Here is a 17,939-nt window from a genome sequence, read left to right as displayed (position 1 = left end):
AACTGAAAAAAAGAGAGCATAGCTTAGCACTTGAATCTAAAATATTAACTGTTCAACGACAGCTACTACTCTAGAAAACTGATCTTTCTGAAATTTATGCCTAATCAGACATTTTTTTAATCCAGAACAAAATATTTAGAAGAGAACATCACATAAACACCATTAAATCAAATCAGGTATACTGCACTGTATAACTTAATAATGTTATTTAGCATACATTTCTGTACCCTAGATCCCCTGTTTGCTATTTGGGTTTAGTCTGGTCCTTCTGGAAGGCAACCTGTAAGGCCTTAGGATGTGTGCAAGGAATGGGAAGATTCTGAACAGGATCCTGCAATGTTCCCTAAACTGGAGTTAAAAGAGCAGTGCTCCTGAAGCCATGAGAGTAACTTGGATGCTTACTGAAGATCACCACCATTAGCTACAGTAGAAGCAATGGACTCACAAAATCAGACCAAGCCCCAGCTCTCTTCTTTAAGTTAGCTCGCACTCATAAGCATTTGCAGGGCTCCTCATATGAGAGAAAAGACTTGACATTTTCAGTTCTTCAAACCATTGCCCTCCTGTCACAGTCTCAAAGGTAGTTTTGTGAAGTGAATGTTTAATTTGGTAAGTTTATTTATAAATAGTTGTGTCAGAGAAATAGTTAATCACATGACGATATTACGTCCTCAAAGTAAACTGAGAACACTCTATAAGCTCAGGTTTTGGCAGTGTTCCCAGGTAGTTGCTGCCAAGTCCTCCTGTTCCCAGATGAGTCCAAGTAGGTATCTCCTTCACTCACTTCTAGGCATGTGTGAAATTGTGCTTTGTGGTACTTGGGCTATGGGTCATCTGTAAGGATGAGGGATAAACATCCTTACACACACACAAACACGTGCCATTCTCATAAACTTACAAGCCACTGAATTCTCTGTTACTTGGATTTGTTTATTCACTCGTTTACAACAAGTATTTGTTGAGCATCTACCATGGCCCCGGCATAAGAAATGACAGTACTGTTTCTGCTTGTAAGGGCCTTGTAGTTTCAGGAAAAAGGTAGAACCTAAACATATAATGTTGAGGGTCGTGAAAGAGAATGAAGGGTACATACAATATGAGCATGTACTAAGGGCCTAATCTATTAGGGGCATCAGGAAAGGATGAAAAGAGTGATAAATAAGCCAAAGACAATGAAAACAATGTTTTATGGGTCATGTGAACTGACTCCTTTTTAGAAGGAAAGGAGATTAATGGAGCTGGTTGTCTTATCTGCATTATAAAGTTCTTGGTGAAGGTTCCAGATATGAAGGTGGAGATAATTACATGAGACAGTTGAGAAGTGAGTTGGGACCAGGCAAGCAAACCAGACAGGGCTCAGCTTGAGACCCTCACAGATTCAAGAAGAGAACTGTGTCTATTAAGGACCCACATTAAAGGGAACAGGTGGCCTCTTGTTGATTCCTCCTTTTTGAGACCTTTGTCCTTAGCCTCTTATTCAATGAATTCCCCACCAACAGAGAAGCAAGTGGGTAGGTGTTGCATTTATGAGATAGAAAGCCGAAGTAGTTTTTTTGCCTATTGTTTGGTGATTTTTGGCTCCTCGGGCACAGACAGAAATAATTATAATTTGTCTTGTTTTTCTTCTTTCACAGCATATGTTTGACCTGTTTGTGCTTTTCTTTACAGCTGCAATGTTAATACAGCTGCACTTTCAGAACAGTTTTAGCTACTAATAGTCTTCTGCTGCACACTAAGAAGAATCCCAGAGTAAAAAGATATACAATCAAGGAGTTGTGACTATTTTCATAGTTTTCTCACATGTTAACAGAATCCTAAAGCAGATGATATTTCACACATTGTATTAAATATTGTTAATTAATTAAATGCACTTTAATAAGAACCTACCTGGGCAAATGCACATTAGAGAGAAATGTATTATGTAGTCAGGAGATATGAAATATACAATAGTAACTACAGCATTAGCTAGAGATGCTGTGGGTTCCAGGTACAGGGCTGTTGATTACTGAAAGATCAGGGAAGGCTATATGAAAGTGGTAATTGGGTTGATTCTTGAAGGATAAGGGAATTTGGAAATGAGAGGGGTGGGGATGAATCATGAATGTCCATGGGGGACAACTCTGAGCAAATGTTCAGAGGCGGGAAATAATAGTAAGAGAAACAAACAAACAAACATGTCCTGTTTTGTTGGTGTTCAGGGAAAGTGAGGCAGAGAAGTGGAAACTAAAGGATGGGACCAGCTCATGGTTGGTCTTAGATGCCAGGTTGGTGGGAGCACTGGAAGATTTTAGGAGACTGGCATAAGCAGAGCTATGCTTTGGAAAGAGTAACCTGTTTAGTATGGATTTACCTTTAGGAAATGTTGAAAACAGGGCACTCAGGAGATGCTTGCAATGGATTGTCTGAAATAGGGAGGGTGTGACTTCCCAGCGTGGTGTAAGAAACAGCAGGAGGATGTGGATGGGATAGAGTAATGGGCTGTACATAACTGCTTTGATTTTTGTGACATTATTCTGGTTTATTTTTTAATCTCAAAGTACCAATTGTGGTTTTAAGGTGGCATCTATGAGCTTTATCAGATAGTGAGCCAATTCTCCATGTGCCCCTAGGTGGATCATATGGCATTAGCTCAACTCTGCTTACTCTTTAGGCCATTGGCAACAATCCTGTAAGTTCTTTCGTTATTATTTCCACATATTTAATTGAAATTCATTTTCACATATACTGCCCCTTCTAGAACCTTCTTTTTGTAGTTAGGGTAGTTAGTATTAGTTTTTTGTTTTGTTTTGTTTTGTTTTTATTTTTACAGAAAACCTGCCAGGGCCATAACAAAGAACCTGTTGAAGGTTTGTTTCATTTTTTTTGTTGTTGTTGTTGTCTTTCAACCTGCCTCAATTTTGACCTTACTAAGGTCCTGAGAATCTACAATAACAGTAGGGAATTTAATCCAAACTCAAGTAAGTGTGATCAGTCTTCGCTCCCTTGCTTCTCTTCTCCATTTCTCCTCCCTACCAAGAATTCAAGATGGCTTAGAATCAATGGTAGATTCTGTGCATTCCTAGCACAACTCAGCCTTCAGGTCAACCCAAGACCCTGGACACAACTTCAGATCCATTCTAGAGAGGGATTTGGATGTTTAGGTTGGGTCAGAGCGTAACCGGGCATTGGAGGTGGAGTGAAAGGGGTGATAAGAAGGGAAGGGAATCTCTCAGGACCCCAGAGCTGCCATTCTTAGGTCTGAAATGGACTTCTTCTCTTTTGTTTGCTTGGTGATTCTCTGATCTGAAAAGCCTCCATGAAAAGAGGGTGTGCTCCATGTTGACTAATAGTGTGTGTTCTGGAGATCCCCGATGTGAGTTCAAATTCGGCCTCTCTAGCTGTGTGATTTTTAGACAAAATAGGATACAATAATCCCTTTTATTTATTGTTTTACTTTCTATTGTTTCAGTTATCCATGGTCAAGAAGCAGGTGATCTTCCTTCTGATGCACTGTCAGAAAGTCAATAGTAACTTAATACTACGTCACAGTGCCTACACCACTCCACTTCATTTTGCCTCATAGGCATTTTATCATCTCTCATCATCACAAGGAGAAGGATGAGTACAGTGTGATATTTTGAGAGAGACTATATTCACATAACTTTTATTACAGTATATTGTTATAATTGTTCTATTTTATTATTATTAATCTCTTATTGTGTGTAATTTATAAATTAAGCTTATCATAGGTAGGTAGATACAGGCAAAAGCATAGTGTATGTATGGTTCAGTACCATCTATGATTTCAGGCATCCACTGGGGCTCTTGGAATGCATCCCCCATGGGCAACTGTAACAGGACTTACCTCATGACGATGGTGTAAGGATCACCCAGAAAGCATTAGAACACCATGCAGTTCCTAACCAGTCTATACCCTTAGGCCTCCAGTCCCCACCCAGAGTTCTCACAGAACTCTGTCCTACTCTAACATAGTATTTTTTGTTAAATAAAAGACAGTATTTTATTGTTTCCATTTTTCTCTTTTAACTTGACTGAGCCAGTACAATAATGCTAACATCTCATGTTTGAGGGCCAATAATGTTAGCAGGAACAGTGCTCCTTTACAAATGAGAAGACTGAGGTCTGAGAGGTTCGTCTGCCAAAAATCACATACCTAGTAAGCAACAGACCAGGACACAAAGCCAGGTATATTGAGTTGCTGTCTTGATCACCATCCTGTTGTATCTTAATCGTGGTCATCTTGTACCCCCCGGGCCTGGTGCAATGCCCAGCCTGGATTTGATGCTCATTTAATGCTTGATGGGTGGGTTTGGTGGATTTTACCCCACGGGTTGTTGAGTTTGAACACATTTCATATGACCTATGTGGTGTAGTGTTAAGAAACTGAAAGCTTTGAGGGGTACTGTCTTCCCAATTTTACATCTCTGTGACTTTCAGATTAGGCAGATAACATTATCCTTTTTCCTTACATAAGGGAGGGAGAGAGGAGGTGGGTCATTAAGGTTAAGTTAATTGCTCACAAGTTCCTGATCCCAGATTCGTTCTCAGGGTTTCTATCCAGGACAACTACCCTTGAATTAGTGCAGAATTTTTTATAAACTCTAAGTAGATTCTACTGTAAACAATGCTATTAACACTAATATTGGTTCATTAAAAAGTAAAGCTGTTTGTTATGCTACTAGCTAATAAGTGAATTTATTTAAGAGTAAAATAAAACAGAGGGTGGCAGTCAACTTCATGGCATGTGTTTAATTCATATACATGAATTTATGCATTTGAGAAATCATTACTGTGCATCTGTATAGCAGCCACCAGGCATAGCACAATGTTCTAGAAAATAGTACAAAAATCTTCCTGCCACGGTATGCTCTGAAAGAGTAACCAAAGTAATTCAATGGACTTCTTTTTTAAAGAAGTGGATATGTATAAAGTGAAAAGAACTTTAGACTTATAATCAGAAGCAGAGGGTTATAATCTCAGCTCTGTTTCACAGTAGTAAAATTTAGAATTTACTGAGCACATACTCAGTGGCAGGTATTGTGCAGAGCCTACTCATTTATTCTTAGTATTTTTAATTTTTAAAATAGCTTTATTGAGATTTCATTGACATGTAAAAATTTTATATATTTAAGATGTACATGATATTTGGATATATATATATATATACTCTAAATTTTTTTTATTATACTCTAAAATTTTATGTCAAACCTGTTTTTATAACTACAGCTTAGATTTTCTTGCAATTTATACTTTTTCTGATTTATTGTATTTCTTATTCTGCTAATAAGATGATTTTAGGCTCTTATTTACATGCTTCTTCTATGAAGCCAATATCTACTCTAATTTGGCTTTTTTCTTATAAATATGAATTTTAATGTATTAAGTTTTCTTAAAGTGGGCAGTAAAGAAGAAAGGGAAAAGGAGACACAGCAGGGAAGAAAACACAGAAAGATAAATGACATAAATCAAAAGGAAGCAAAAGAATCTGTACTTCCTCCATTAGTCAGGGACAAGGTGAAGGTCTGGGATTGTGACCCAGATTTAGATATAATCCTTATTCAGGGAAAAAGCTCTGCAAATAGTGATAAGCTAAGAGAAAGAAAAAGAGGGATATATTAGATATTTATTTTTATCAACTAGATTTAAAATTAATATCTATTTTGATTCAGATGTATTCTAACTTTTTAGCTAATATTTGACATCACAATATAAGGTTTTGGACTATTAGCTAATTTTCCTGCTTGATTCTTTGATTCCAAGCTGGGTTGTAAATTTTGAAGAGGTTGTAACTTGTTCTAGATTTCTCCATATCCTTCTCTAAGCTTGGCTGATGTCTGAGTTCTGATGGATGGAATGGTCAATTTATGGCAAACACTTTCTGTAGAGTGATGTCTGATATTCCTACCAGCATCACTATTTTCTTAATTAAAATGTAGGATTAGCTTTTTATATACGGAAGCAGTTGATTTATTTCAACTATGAGGAGGTGAGAGATAAAATCTGGAATATGAACTAGTCTTGAAAACAGAATGGCATGATTTTGGAAAGATTAATCAAGTGGACTTTAGGATAGTATTCAAACAGCCACTACGTTCTTGGGTTTGCATAATTAAAACTTAGAAATTTATGCCTAGCGTCTAGGCTTTTCCTGCTCAAATGCAGCAAAGCCATTACCCGCTCTTGCCAAAGTTGTCATTCTTAGCTTAAATCAAACATGGGCTCTGTTTCAAGTGACTGTGCCCTCCCGGCATGGCTCCATCAAGGCTCAGATCCCCATGGCTCACACTTTGGCTCTGGTGCAGAGAGAGAAAGTTTACATCCGCCTAGCCTCTTGATTCTGTGTCCAGGGATTGACTAATTCTGTATAATTGCATTAAGGAACTACTGAGAGATTAGAGCCAAGGATGGAGTCTGCATTCATTCATTCATTCATCCATCCATCCTTCTTCTTCTTTTTTTTTAAGATTTTATTTGCTCATTTGAGAGAGAGGGAGACAGAGAGCACAAACAGGGGGCGAGGCAGAGGGAGAAGCAGAAGGCAGAAGCCCCCTTGACCAGGGAGCCCGATGTGGGGCTCCATCCTGGGACCTGGGATTGTGACCTGAGACAAAGGCAGACACTTAACCATCTGAGCCACCCAGGCGCCCCTGCATTCATTTTGCCTTCTGTCTGCCTCAGGAACGAGTCACTTTTAACTCATGCCCTCTAAAGTTGCTATTAGACCATCCTTGATCCAAAGCACAGGTCAAGTTGACATGTCAGCACTGCTCATGCTGAACAACTGCTTAGAGTAGCTTGCTCATAAATCATGCAATTGGAAAGTGGATTGTGTGTTTTTAGATTGCTGACTTCCAAAACTATTTGTGATATTTTCGTGGCAGAATCTAAAAGCCTTATGTTCTATTAGACTATTCTTTATATAAATCACTTTTCTTCTTTCAAATCAGTGTTCTTAAAGGAATCCCTTTGAGGTCTAATGACACATAAAATAAATGAGCGTGGTATGGTATGGTATGGTATGGTATGGTATGGTATGGTATCTTTTCCTAAATTCTCTAAAATGCCGCCAACTCCCAGCCCACATTCCCTCCCTTTCATCTTTCCCAAATCTACATATTGTTTAGCCTGAGAGGTCACCGACCAACACCTGAGTTGATAAGAAGTGAGGTACCTAAGCTTCCTGAACCTATTATTGCTTATAACACTGGAATATCATATATTAGGACTGCTAATGGGTAGTACATTCCAAAGTGGGATACTTTTGACTAGTTCTATTCCTTTAAAAGCAATTAACCAGACAGTCTTCTAAAAATTCCCTTTGACTACTATTTCTACCTTGCTTCTGATTCCCAGAAAATAGATGTTGGAGGTGAGATGGTTTTTATTCAGCAAACAGGCTGGTAGTTCTGAATAATTTCAGTTTTCTTTGGACATTCTTTGGACATTGGGATGAGCAGATGTTATGTGTTTTCAGGTTGTCCTTTGTCTCCAATTGAAGGTCATCCAAACTTTGAAATCTCATGAGTAAATCTAATGGTTTTCTTAAACATAACATCAGCTCCTGCCAGTTTCATTAGGAAACAAGTTATTATGTCAATCTCCTTACAAAATCCCTGGTTTCTGAGAAGTTTCTCTCCCTGTGGTGCTTTGGAAAGGTCTGCTGCTTGTCAAGAGTGATCAATCTTGATTCCTAAAAAGCTGTGGCTGGAATTCTAATGGCAACATGTTATGAATTGGCTTTCTGCATTAAAAAGCCAGGGCAGATATCATCCCAACAAAATGGTAATCTAGAGACTGGATTCAAATCACAAAAACTCTTGGTGACTAGGTTTTTGACATTAGGTGGCCATTCATACCATAAACAATTGATTTCTCAAAAATGAGAATACAAGCCTCTCACATTTTAACTTATTTTAACAAAGAGTTTAGTTGACAACCAATACTGGCAAATTCAACATCCTTTTAGAAATTACTTTTGCATATACTTTACTCAACCAAGCCTTCAACTCTGTATCTTCACTCCAAACCAATTTGAACATTTTGGCAATTATATGATTAGAAGTACTAGGCTTTCACTGTACATACTGATGGATAATGGGCGAAAGTTGGATTACAAATCAGAAGTAGACTACTTCCTAGACTGCATCACTAGAATTGCAAATACAGTTAAGTCAAAATTTCAATGACTTTCTATGACTTTTCTTCTTTTTATTTTTAACTCAGAGTAAGGAACCTTGAAAGAGGGAATGTGAATTGAGTAAGCGCTCCTTGCTCTTCAAGATAAAAAGGCAACTTATTATTTTTGAGTAATTATTAGAAACAAGACAAGTGTGGGATAATAATCATTAGCACTAGCAGCATGCTACATGGATCATAGGACTTAATTCTCGAAGCTGTACCATAACGGAGTTTCCATTTTACAGATGAGAAAACTGAGGGTCAAAGAGTTTAGTAAAGATGCAAAGTCTGACTCCAGAGCCTGTCATTTACCAATTCTGAATTAAAAAGAAGTATCCCCAGTGATAGGGCTAAAGGGGGAGAGGCACAGGAAAGTAGGAAGTTATTAATTTTTCATAAAATTTTAAAAAAAGAACATAAATCAGAACCACAAAATTTATAAAAATGGATACAGTTTTTCCAAAAGAGCTGAGAATTGTAGGCTTCCTGAGAAGTGCAGTTCTTTATATCATTTAACTTTTCAGCTTTGCAGGGCAATAGCAAATAAGGACAACACTAGAAAGAACTCAGTAACCTCTGGTGGCCCCAGAAGCCTTTGAAGCACATTAACGTGATTCAAAGTAATTTTATGGTAGCAAATATACAGCATGACTGTGTTCACATGTTTCTTGGTTGATCCTTAGTTCATGCTTGGTTTCCAATTAAAGGACAAGGTTATTCAACTTGGCTAGTCTGACGAAGACTGACGATACAAATGCATAGCAACTATTGACAGTTAAAACCTCAACTTGACCTTGGTGAGCTGTCAGGAAGAGCAGCTCAGCTCTAAGAGGCCAGAAGATACAATATGTCACAAGTCTTTCTCCTATGTCCAGACACCTCCTCCTACTCTCTGAGCCACCTTTGGCATTATCTGGCTCAGGCTTTCTCTTTCCTTTCTAGACTCCACTGTTTTTTGCAGAAAGCAGGTATTACTCTGCCCAATTGTGTCTCCTGTCATCTTTTTAGTCTTCCACTCCTTTCCTTACTTACTTTGCAAGATCGTTGTCCAGGGCATGATAGACAAAGCAAGGACCTGTTTTCTTTCTGTCAGTAATCTGCTTCCTTTAGCACCACCTCCACCCAACTGGAAACCCTCCTTGATAAGTTTTTTTGGATACACTTAGTACCCAGCTTCTCATTGCTTTTGTACTAAATAGGAAGAAATCTGCTTGTTTTCATACTTATCGGGCTTTCTTAAATATAATATTTATCTTTTAATCTAAATACATATACTCTTCCAAATTTTTTGAATCTTTGGGAAATCTGATGATGGTTTTCACTGAACAGAATATTAGGCAGAATGTGGGAGATGGATTCAAATAAAATGATAATACGTTCAGATATTAGTTATCTTGAACATTTAATGTAACATATTTTTTGAGCACCTGCGTTATGTTCATACACTGAGGAAACATGGATGAAGTAAAGGACTTAGCTGTATAATTCAAGACAGAATAGCAGGTAAAAACAAACAACAAACAAATAAACAGAAAACAGGAGGAACCCTATGAGCTAATTGGGACACTTTGTCCACGTGTATTTAATTAGGATCAAATGTCTGGCACAATCAAGGGCAAATATAAAAATATTCTTACCATCTAAGAGGAGGCATTTGTTTCTTAATTTTACTCTTCCTATTTTAAAGATTATAAGGGTAGGAATGCCCACTATGAAATTAGTAGACCTGTGTGAACTCCATTGTCTGGGGGCCTGTGATCTTTTTACATTCACAAGAGCAGACCTCTGTGGAGGCTTGCACTTCCCTCAAGGCTGGACTCTTCTATCCCCATTCCCTGTGATTGTGTACATGTTCTTGACTCCTCATTATGTGAGACCACTCCGAAGCCACAACCAGGGGTCACCTCATGTTTGGCTCCCAAATGAACTGTATGACAGCCTCTTTCACTGTCTGTAAAATTGTCCCTAGGTGGCACACTTCTTCATATCTGCTTAAAGATCTTGGAAGGACACCCTCCATTATAACACCATGTCATCCGCATTGTACCATATCACCCCCTATTATCCATATCATATCATCTATATCATACCGTTATCATCTTGCATTATAAATATCACATCATATCATCATCATCATCATCATCATCATCATCATGATAAGAGAGCCCTATTTACGTACCCAAAGCTGGGGAAAAATGGTTTTCTTCCCAGGCAATTTTCTTGGAGATCATGAGTGCTATAATTATTGTTTCCCCCCATTTGGTCTGTCTGATAAGAAGCTTAGATCTCAGTTTTGCTCAATTGTCTCCTTCCCTCCTACTTTACTATGCAGTTTTGTCTTTAATCTTGACAGAGTGGTTTTATGTCTTCATGTTCTTCTGTTTTATTGTGGCTTTTTTATAGACTTACAAATCATTTTAGAAACAGGTAGATGTTGTGTAAGTAAGTTCTTACCCTTAAAGCTTTTCTTTTTTTTTCAATTTACATGTAATATTGATTTAATCTCTTCTGTAATCCTCTGAACAGCCTATCCATATGTCACTGTGTATTATCTAATGGTCAAGTTCTATAGTTCTGGTTTTGAAGTTATGAAAACTTCTCAGACAGGACTGTATGCCCCATACCATTTATAACTAAACAATACAAAAATATATTGTTTCAATGGGCAATGGAGGTGATGGTGGCCAAGAAAGTTGATAATAATGACAGTTAGGGTTACTGAATACTTTAGTAAATTCTGGAGATGGTAATGGAGCTCTTTCCGTATTATCAAGACAAATCATAGCTTTCGCTTCGTTGTCCAGATTGGCAGTTAAACTTTAGGAAGCAAACTCCTTTTGAGGCAAGCCAGAGTTAGTTTTCTCAAGTCTTATCAACAGTCATCTTCATCCAGAGTTTATCATGCATGAAGCCAGCTAAATTTGCTTTAAGACCAATTTAGAAGCTCTGTGTAACGTCTCCAAATACCTTAATGTTGACACCAAATTCATAATTCACAATTTCAGGATATGCTTCTTGTGGGGAAGAGAGTAGAAGGGGAAGAGGGACAAAACAACAATGTGCAAGTTCAAAGGGGCTGAAGATGCACTTTGGGTATTTGGATTGGCACTCTGGAGCTCACGGATGCTTGTGATTGCTTATCTGACTTATCTAAACTGCTGACGTCAAAAGAATTAGGCTAGAAATCTTATGATTACAGCTTTTCTTGTGATCTTTTCTGGTATTTCCTGTTTCCTGTCAGGCCAAATATACTTCGAGAGAGGGTTATTTTATGGCATTTCACCGTTTCTCCCTCAGCTAGAGCCAGAGGTACAGGAGGCATGAAGTAAAAATAATTAAGAATAACATCAGAAAGCTCTGTCGGCCCCCAACACTCCCACCCCTTCGCAGTTACTGACATTTTCCTTCTAACATCAAAAAACGTGTCTGTAATGGTTCAGAGCAGGGTCTTATTTTTAATGGAACATATCTATTGTTCATTAAAAAGAAGAAGCCACTTCAATTGTATTTCTGACTATTACCTTATTTGGGTGGTAATAAGTAGGCAGGCTGTGAACAGCATAATTCAGGCAGCTAAGAAGGTTTTTGAGAGGAGGGGATATAGTTTCAGAGCAAAAAGGAAGAAAACTGGGCACCAAAGGCTATACTTTTCTTTTGGGAATACAAACACCTTACAGAAACAGGAAAGGAAAAAAAAGTGGATGCTTTACAAATCTTGCCTAAATATTGCTAAATGTTCAACATACTTTCTGAGCTCAGCACTATGTTTGCAAAGAGAGCCTGAGAGGTTAAGGGGTTAATCCTCAGTGGTGTAGGGGTAAGACCCAAGCTTTCAACAGTCACATGCACTGGCCCTCTCTGGCCCACTCTACCTCCAGACAACAATGCAGACAACAATGCATCCTATTACATAGGATGACGGTAACATTTGATTTATGATGGTCATAGCAGCCTGCAGCTACTGTGTCTATTTATCTCATACATAACTCCCTTTAACCTCACAGTCCTGTTTAAATTCTTACATCTGGTATTCTTTTCTGGTGAACAACTACCCATTTAGTACATTGCAGGCACTCTGGATGGAGAAATTCACAAAGAGATGGCTTGCCCAGAACAATCTATAATCTAAGTTTGGGAACAAGAAAAATACGAGTATACACTTACAGGTATGCATTTATGGGTACACACATATTTCTTGCTTGTGTAAGATAGATGTCACCCATACAATGCAATCACAGTGCTTGAAAGTGAAAGGGACAGAAAATGAGATATAGAGAGCTATCAGGTAGACAGGCATTTTTGGAGTTTGACCATAGCCAGCAGCATTACTGAATCAACAACATGGAGGCATTGAGGGACCTGGAATTGTGTAACTTCTGTGGGGTCTCACTTTTCTCGTCTAAAAATAGTGTAGTGGTTTAACTTAAAGGTACTTTCCATTATAAAATTTAAAGACCTTGCTACTCTTCCACTTAAAATTTTTCAGTGGTTCTACAAAAGTTAAGGGTTCTTATCCACATGCAACCCAGTCCCATTAGTTCTCTGTTTCCTACTCTTTTTTTTTTTACTCCAAACATCATACCAAGCTAACTTGACTAATCTCCCATTTCTCCATCATCATTTTTTTTCTGCTTTTCTGCCTTTGTACCTACAGTCATGTTAATTCCTTCACCAGGAAGGTCACTTTGTCATATCCTGCTGAGATCTAATGATCTTAAAGACATAGAGCTGCAATGACCAGTCACACTAAGCCTTCCTTGGTTCTTCTAGAGAGGGATGAGTTGAAATGAGATCTCATGGAGTATCTACCACACTTGGTTTGTTTGTTTGTTTGGTTGGCTTAGGTTTTTTTAGAGAGAGAGAGCATGCAAGTGGCAGGGATGGGGTGGGTGGCTGGGGAATAGGCAGAGGAAGAGATGGGGAGAGAGAGAGAGAAAGAGAGAGAGAGAGAGAATCTTTTTTAAAAAATATTTTATTTATTTATTTGAGAGAGAGAGAGAGAGAGAAAGAGAGAGAGAGAACATGAGCAGGGGGAATGGCAGAGGGAGAAGCAGACTCCTCGCTGAGCAGGGAGCCTGACGCGGGGCTTAATCCCGGGACCCTGAGACCATGACCTGAGCCAAAGTCAGACACTTAACTGACTGAGCCACCTAGGTGCCCCAGAGACAGACAGAGAGAGAGAGAATTATAAGCAGGTTCCATGCCCAGCACAGAGCCCAATGAGGGGCTCTATTTCATGACCCTGAGATCATGACCTGAGCTGAAATCAAGGGTTGACACTTAACAGACTGACCCCCCCCAGGCACCCCACATATTTGGTTTGTATTTGAGTATGTGATTTTATCTAACTAACTACATTATAAGCTATAGACTCACTACATTATAAAGACTGTATTTTTCTTATACATTTTCTCATCCATGCTGTAGCACTTAACCTTGAAATAATTAATTTAAAAAATGGCATCCTGAAGACAGGAATAAATATGACTTGGCAAAGTAGGGGGGATAGACTATTTTGAAACAGTGAGGATGAGTAGTGTCAGCTCTTGAATTTGGGGAAGTGATGAGCACAGCTGGAATGAGAGGTCTGGATGGAAGAACATGAGGAATATAAATCCTTCAGGACAGGTTGTTATCAAGTGTTAAAGGGCTTCGACTTGATGATTTATATATTATTTCTTGTGGTTCTGTATAAAATACTATAGCACTTTGGGAAACCAACTTTTCCAAAGTGCTATAATGCTAAGTGAAAGGGAAAGTATTGAAATTCTTGATATTTACTAAATATGTCAACAAACACCAATTAGAAATCCATTAGTATCCTTACCTCAAGTCTAACACACCACCTTTAGGGCAGTTCTTATAAAATCTAAATTTATTATGTGACTTCCCACTAAAATTATTTGAAGCCTTCTCATTATCTGGAAGATATACTCTTTAGACAGCCATATGGGGCCCTGGGCAATCTGACCTCCAGATTATCTCTCTAGTCTCATCTCTAGCCCTCCTTTTGATATACTTCCTATCTTGGGACATGGCATTCACCAAAATTTCTTGCATTTGGTCCCACTGTTTCTTCTTCCTGCATTGTCCTCCATCTCTTTTTCATTTGGAGAAATGCAACCTACATTGAATGGTACCTCAAAAATCACCTCCTCTCTGAAAACCCTTTAACACTCATCACACATACAGAATTACACTCTTGGGTGTTGGCACAGACTTTCTGTATGTGCTTCTTGTGCAGCATGTCACTTGCCTAGCTTGCTCACTCACTCACTGACTCACTCATTTATTTGCTCTATTATCTATCTATCTATCTATCTATCTATCTATCTATCTATCTATCTATCAATCATCTTCCATTCATCCATCTACCTCAACTTTCCTGGTTCATGAATGTTTTTTCCTTAAGGAATCAAGATAGTATCTGGTACACCATAACCAATAAATAAACTTATTTGAATAAGCAGTCTTTGTCTTTTCTCAATGTTCTGACAGAGTATTATTTCTACTGTATCATGAGACATATGCCCTTCTGCCTTGATATCAGTGAGTTGTTTATACATCTGTTTCTTCTAACAGGTCATAACCTCTTTTCCTTCTGCTTTCTTCCTAGGCACATAGCACAATGCTATGCATTGAGTAGACAGAATGTAATTCTTCAATTGAATTGCTTTGCAAGAAGACCCTAGAAATTTGAATTTTTTTTCTTTCTGAATATTTCGAATAAATAAGCAGTAAATGTAGGCCTCAATTTTTTCTATTTCTAAGTTGGGGATAAGTCCTTTTTCAATTGATACTTATTGTGTAGTAGAAGATGCTCAATATTTGTATGTAAGATTAAAACATCATTTTCCATTCTGTGACCCCCTAGCTTGTTTCTAATTATTTCTGGAGGGTTGAGACATTCAAAACATTTTTTCAAAACAAAAATTTTTTAGTTCAATTTTGTCTGTTTACGATCTACAATCATTTATCACCAGATCAAACAATATGACATTTAGGACTAAAGAGGGTAGAAATTGCTTTAGAGTTTATGAAATCTGGTGAATTCACAATTCTTAATTTTTATATACCAATTTAATTGACAAGGAAATCTTTTCTTTTGTCCTACTGTAGAATTGGAGATTGAACCAAGAAAAGCACTATGTAACTCAACTAATATTCAGAGGTGAAAGTGAGAGCAAAAAGATTGATGTATCTAAACCTTGAATGAGTTATAGAGTGAAGGACACGGAGGAGGCAGCAGTTTCTTCATATCAGCTACCATGGAAGATGTAATAATGGTTCCTGTTACAATGCTAGAAGAAAACAGTGATCCCAGTTACAGCATCAACAGCCTTATTGCTCGTCATCCTCACTTCTTCTGGTGTCTCCCACCCCTTCTTTCTAGGAAATAGAGTGCACAGAAAGGAGAATAAGTCCCAGAAATTTCCGATGAGTACGTTCAAGCAATGAAAACGTATCAGACCTGGGCAGAGTACAATGCACTGCATGTTTATGATGACAATTCCAATTTGTATTGGATATAAAACTTTAGCTTTTGATGTGGAAACCAATCAGAAAGGTGGGACTTGTACACATTGTGTTCCATGCATGACAGTCATTCAGTTGAACTTTTCAGTGTCAAAATCCTGAGATGGTTGCTGAAATGCATGTGAATATTTTAACAGAGGGAGAGAGAGGTAATAGGGTAGAATAATTGGGTTCAGCATATGCATAGGAATGTAACTAAAATAAATAACATTGAGTATGCATACTCAAGTACAGGGCCCAGCAGGATAGATCAATCAGTGTATAATGGAGGTAATGTTCTTTGAAGAGAGAATCAGTATTCATCATTTGACCTGCAGAGTGAGAGGGTGTTTGCTTTACATTTTGTGTGTTGTTTTGGTTCATTTGTTGGTTGTGCGTGTGAGTTTGCAGCAGAGCAATGCACTTGAAAACTTGTCTTTATGGAAAGATAAAGGGACTCTACATTCTTCCATTAGATCCCATTAACATTGAGAGTTAGGCCTGAAGATATGGTTTCTTGCCCCATCCACATTGAGGTTTTCTCCTGGGGAGGAGAATATGGCACAAGGTAAGGCCATCTACCCCTGACACCCTGGAGAATTGTGGGAGAGAGTCAAAGGCAGAACCCAGCGGCCAGAGGACTTGCCCTGGCTCCCCCATCTCAGGCTGGCGTTTTGCATTGTGTGCAGTAGGCACATTCAGGTAGGCGTGTGGGAACCCAAGGTACATGTTCACCCAGAACCATGTTGTGGAAGAGCAAGGGCTGGGGGTGAGGGTAGGGGGAGTATTCATCCAAAAAAATAATAATTTAATCTGGAAAAGATTGACCTCTACCATGATGATTAGAAAATATAAATTTTCTTATCCCATTAGAGTGGGCTAAAGTGGATTAGTTGGAGAAGAGAAACAGGCTAGATTTTATTGCACATTTGAGAGGGGACATTTGAGATTGTAACAGACATGTTACAATTATTTTTAACAGTGACTGTTTCCTTTTCATTTCTATATATGTTTTTGATTATACTTCTTACACTTGAATCCATTTTCTCTGTAGTGATCTCATCTCACTTCCTTTACCTTGGTACTCCATGGTTGGCTCCTTACTTTTCCCTTTTCCTTCTCTTTCTAAATCATTTTCTTCAGCAAAATCTATCAACTTTTTTTCAGTGAATTTTTGTCACAGAGCCTCTAAACAAATACGCCTTTTGGTTTTCAGAAATTCTCATCAAGGTTGTATAGATTTGTGTGAGATATTTGGGTGCCATCCAAAAAGAGATGCAGAAGGAAGCAAGAAAAGAATCTTGTGCTTCTGCTTTAATTCTAGAAGTAAGGAACATCAGAGGATGCAATGGGAAAAGTTCTAATTATCGCATTATACATGTCTTAATACTTTTGCTTATTTAATTTTCCTTTTCAATACCTAACTAAGATTTATATTTATTTCATTGCATTTATTACATTTATCATTACATTTATTTCTTTTTATTTATATTTATTTCTCACCTTGATTTTATTTTACCATTTTATGGTTTTCTACTTTTCAATTTCTACTGCCAAATACATACCAACTGCTACTCAGTCTCTCTTGAAGTTTATCCTTTTCTCTCTGGGGATTTTATTTTTCTGCAGTAAGCCTGGCCCCTTGGACTCACTTTTAAGGCCATACACAACTAAATCTTGCTTTGTCTTTGTCAACTATGCTTTCCAATTACATACAAGGCCAACTTTTAAGTTTTATCTTGTTACTAATGATAAGGACCATGACCTACAGGCTCTTCTTCAGTATTCCCTTAGCATGTGTGTGAGAGCTGAGGAAATAACAAAATGCTCAGAACAGAGGCTTGGTTTATAATCTCTAACACAGTATGCCAGGTGGATTTTTTAGGTGAGGGGGAGTACTCTGAAGGGAGGATCTTTAATAATGTTGTAGTTTGAGGAAATTTAAGACAAATGTAAAGATACAAAGCTCTCCTCTTGGGTGGTCTCTTAGAATTTTAGATATTGAAGTCAATTCTAAAGAGGAATTTATGGGAAGGCAGAGAGAGAGATAAATAGAAAAATAAAGAATGTCTACACTGTGTACAGATCTAGGTTAGGGCATTGTATTAAATCACAAGTACTTTGAGCTTTGCTTACTTTTTTTGATATGCTGATATGTACCTACTATGTATCATGAAGTGTACTGATAATTAAAGAATGAGAAAAATCAGATAGTACAAAAGAGCATACACTCCTTCATGCTGCTT

General features: G+C 37.9%; 1 protein-coding gene across 4 annotated transcripts in view; it reads right to left on the bottom strand.

Moving 5' to 3' along the window:
* The window catches only part of PDE7B (phosphodiesterase 7B), a 312,799-nt gene that overhangs the window by 115,887 nt on the left and 178,973 nt on the right, over positions 1 to 17,939 (bottom strand). The window lies entirely within an intron of this gene.

The sequence above is a fragment of the Nyctereutes procyonoides genome, unplaced genomic scaffold, assembly GCF_905146905.1.
Source record: "Nyctereutes procyonoides isolate TBG_1078 unplaced genomic scaffold, NYPRO_anot_genome, whole genome shotgun sequence".
In the NCBI taxonomy this organism is placed as follows: Eukaryota; Metazoa; Chordata; class Mammalia; order Carnivora; family Canidae; genus Nyctereutes; species Nyctereutes procyonoides.
This window is presented reverse-complemented; position numbering and strand designations above follow the sequence as displayed.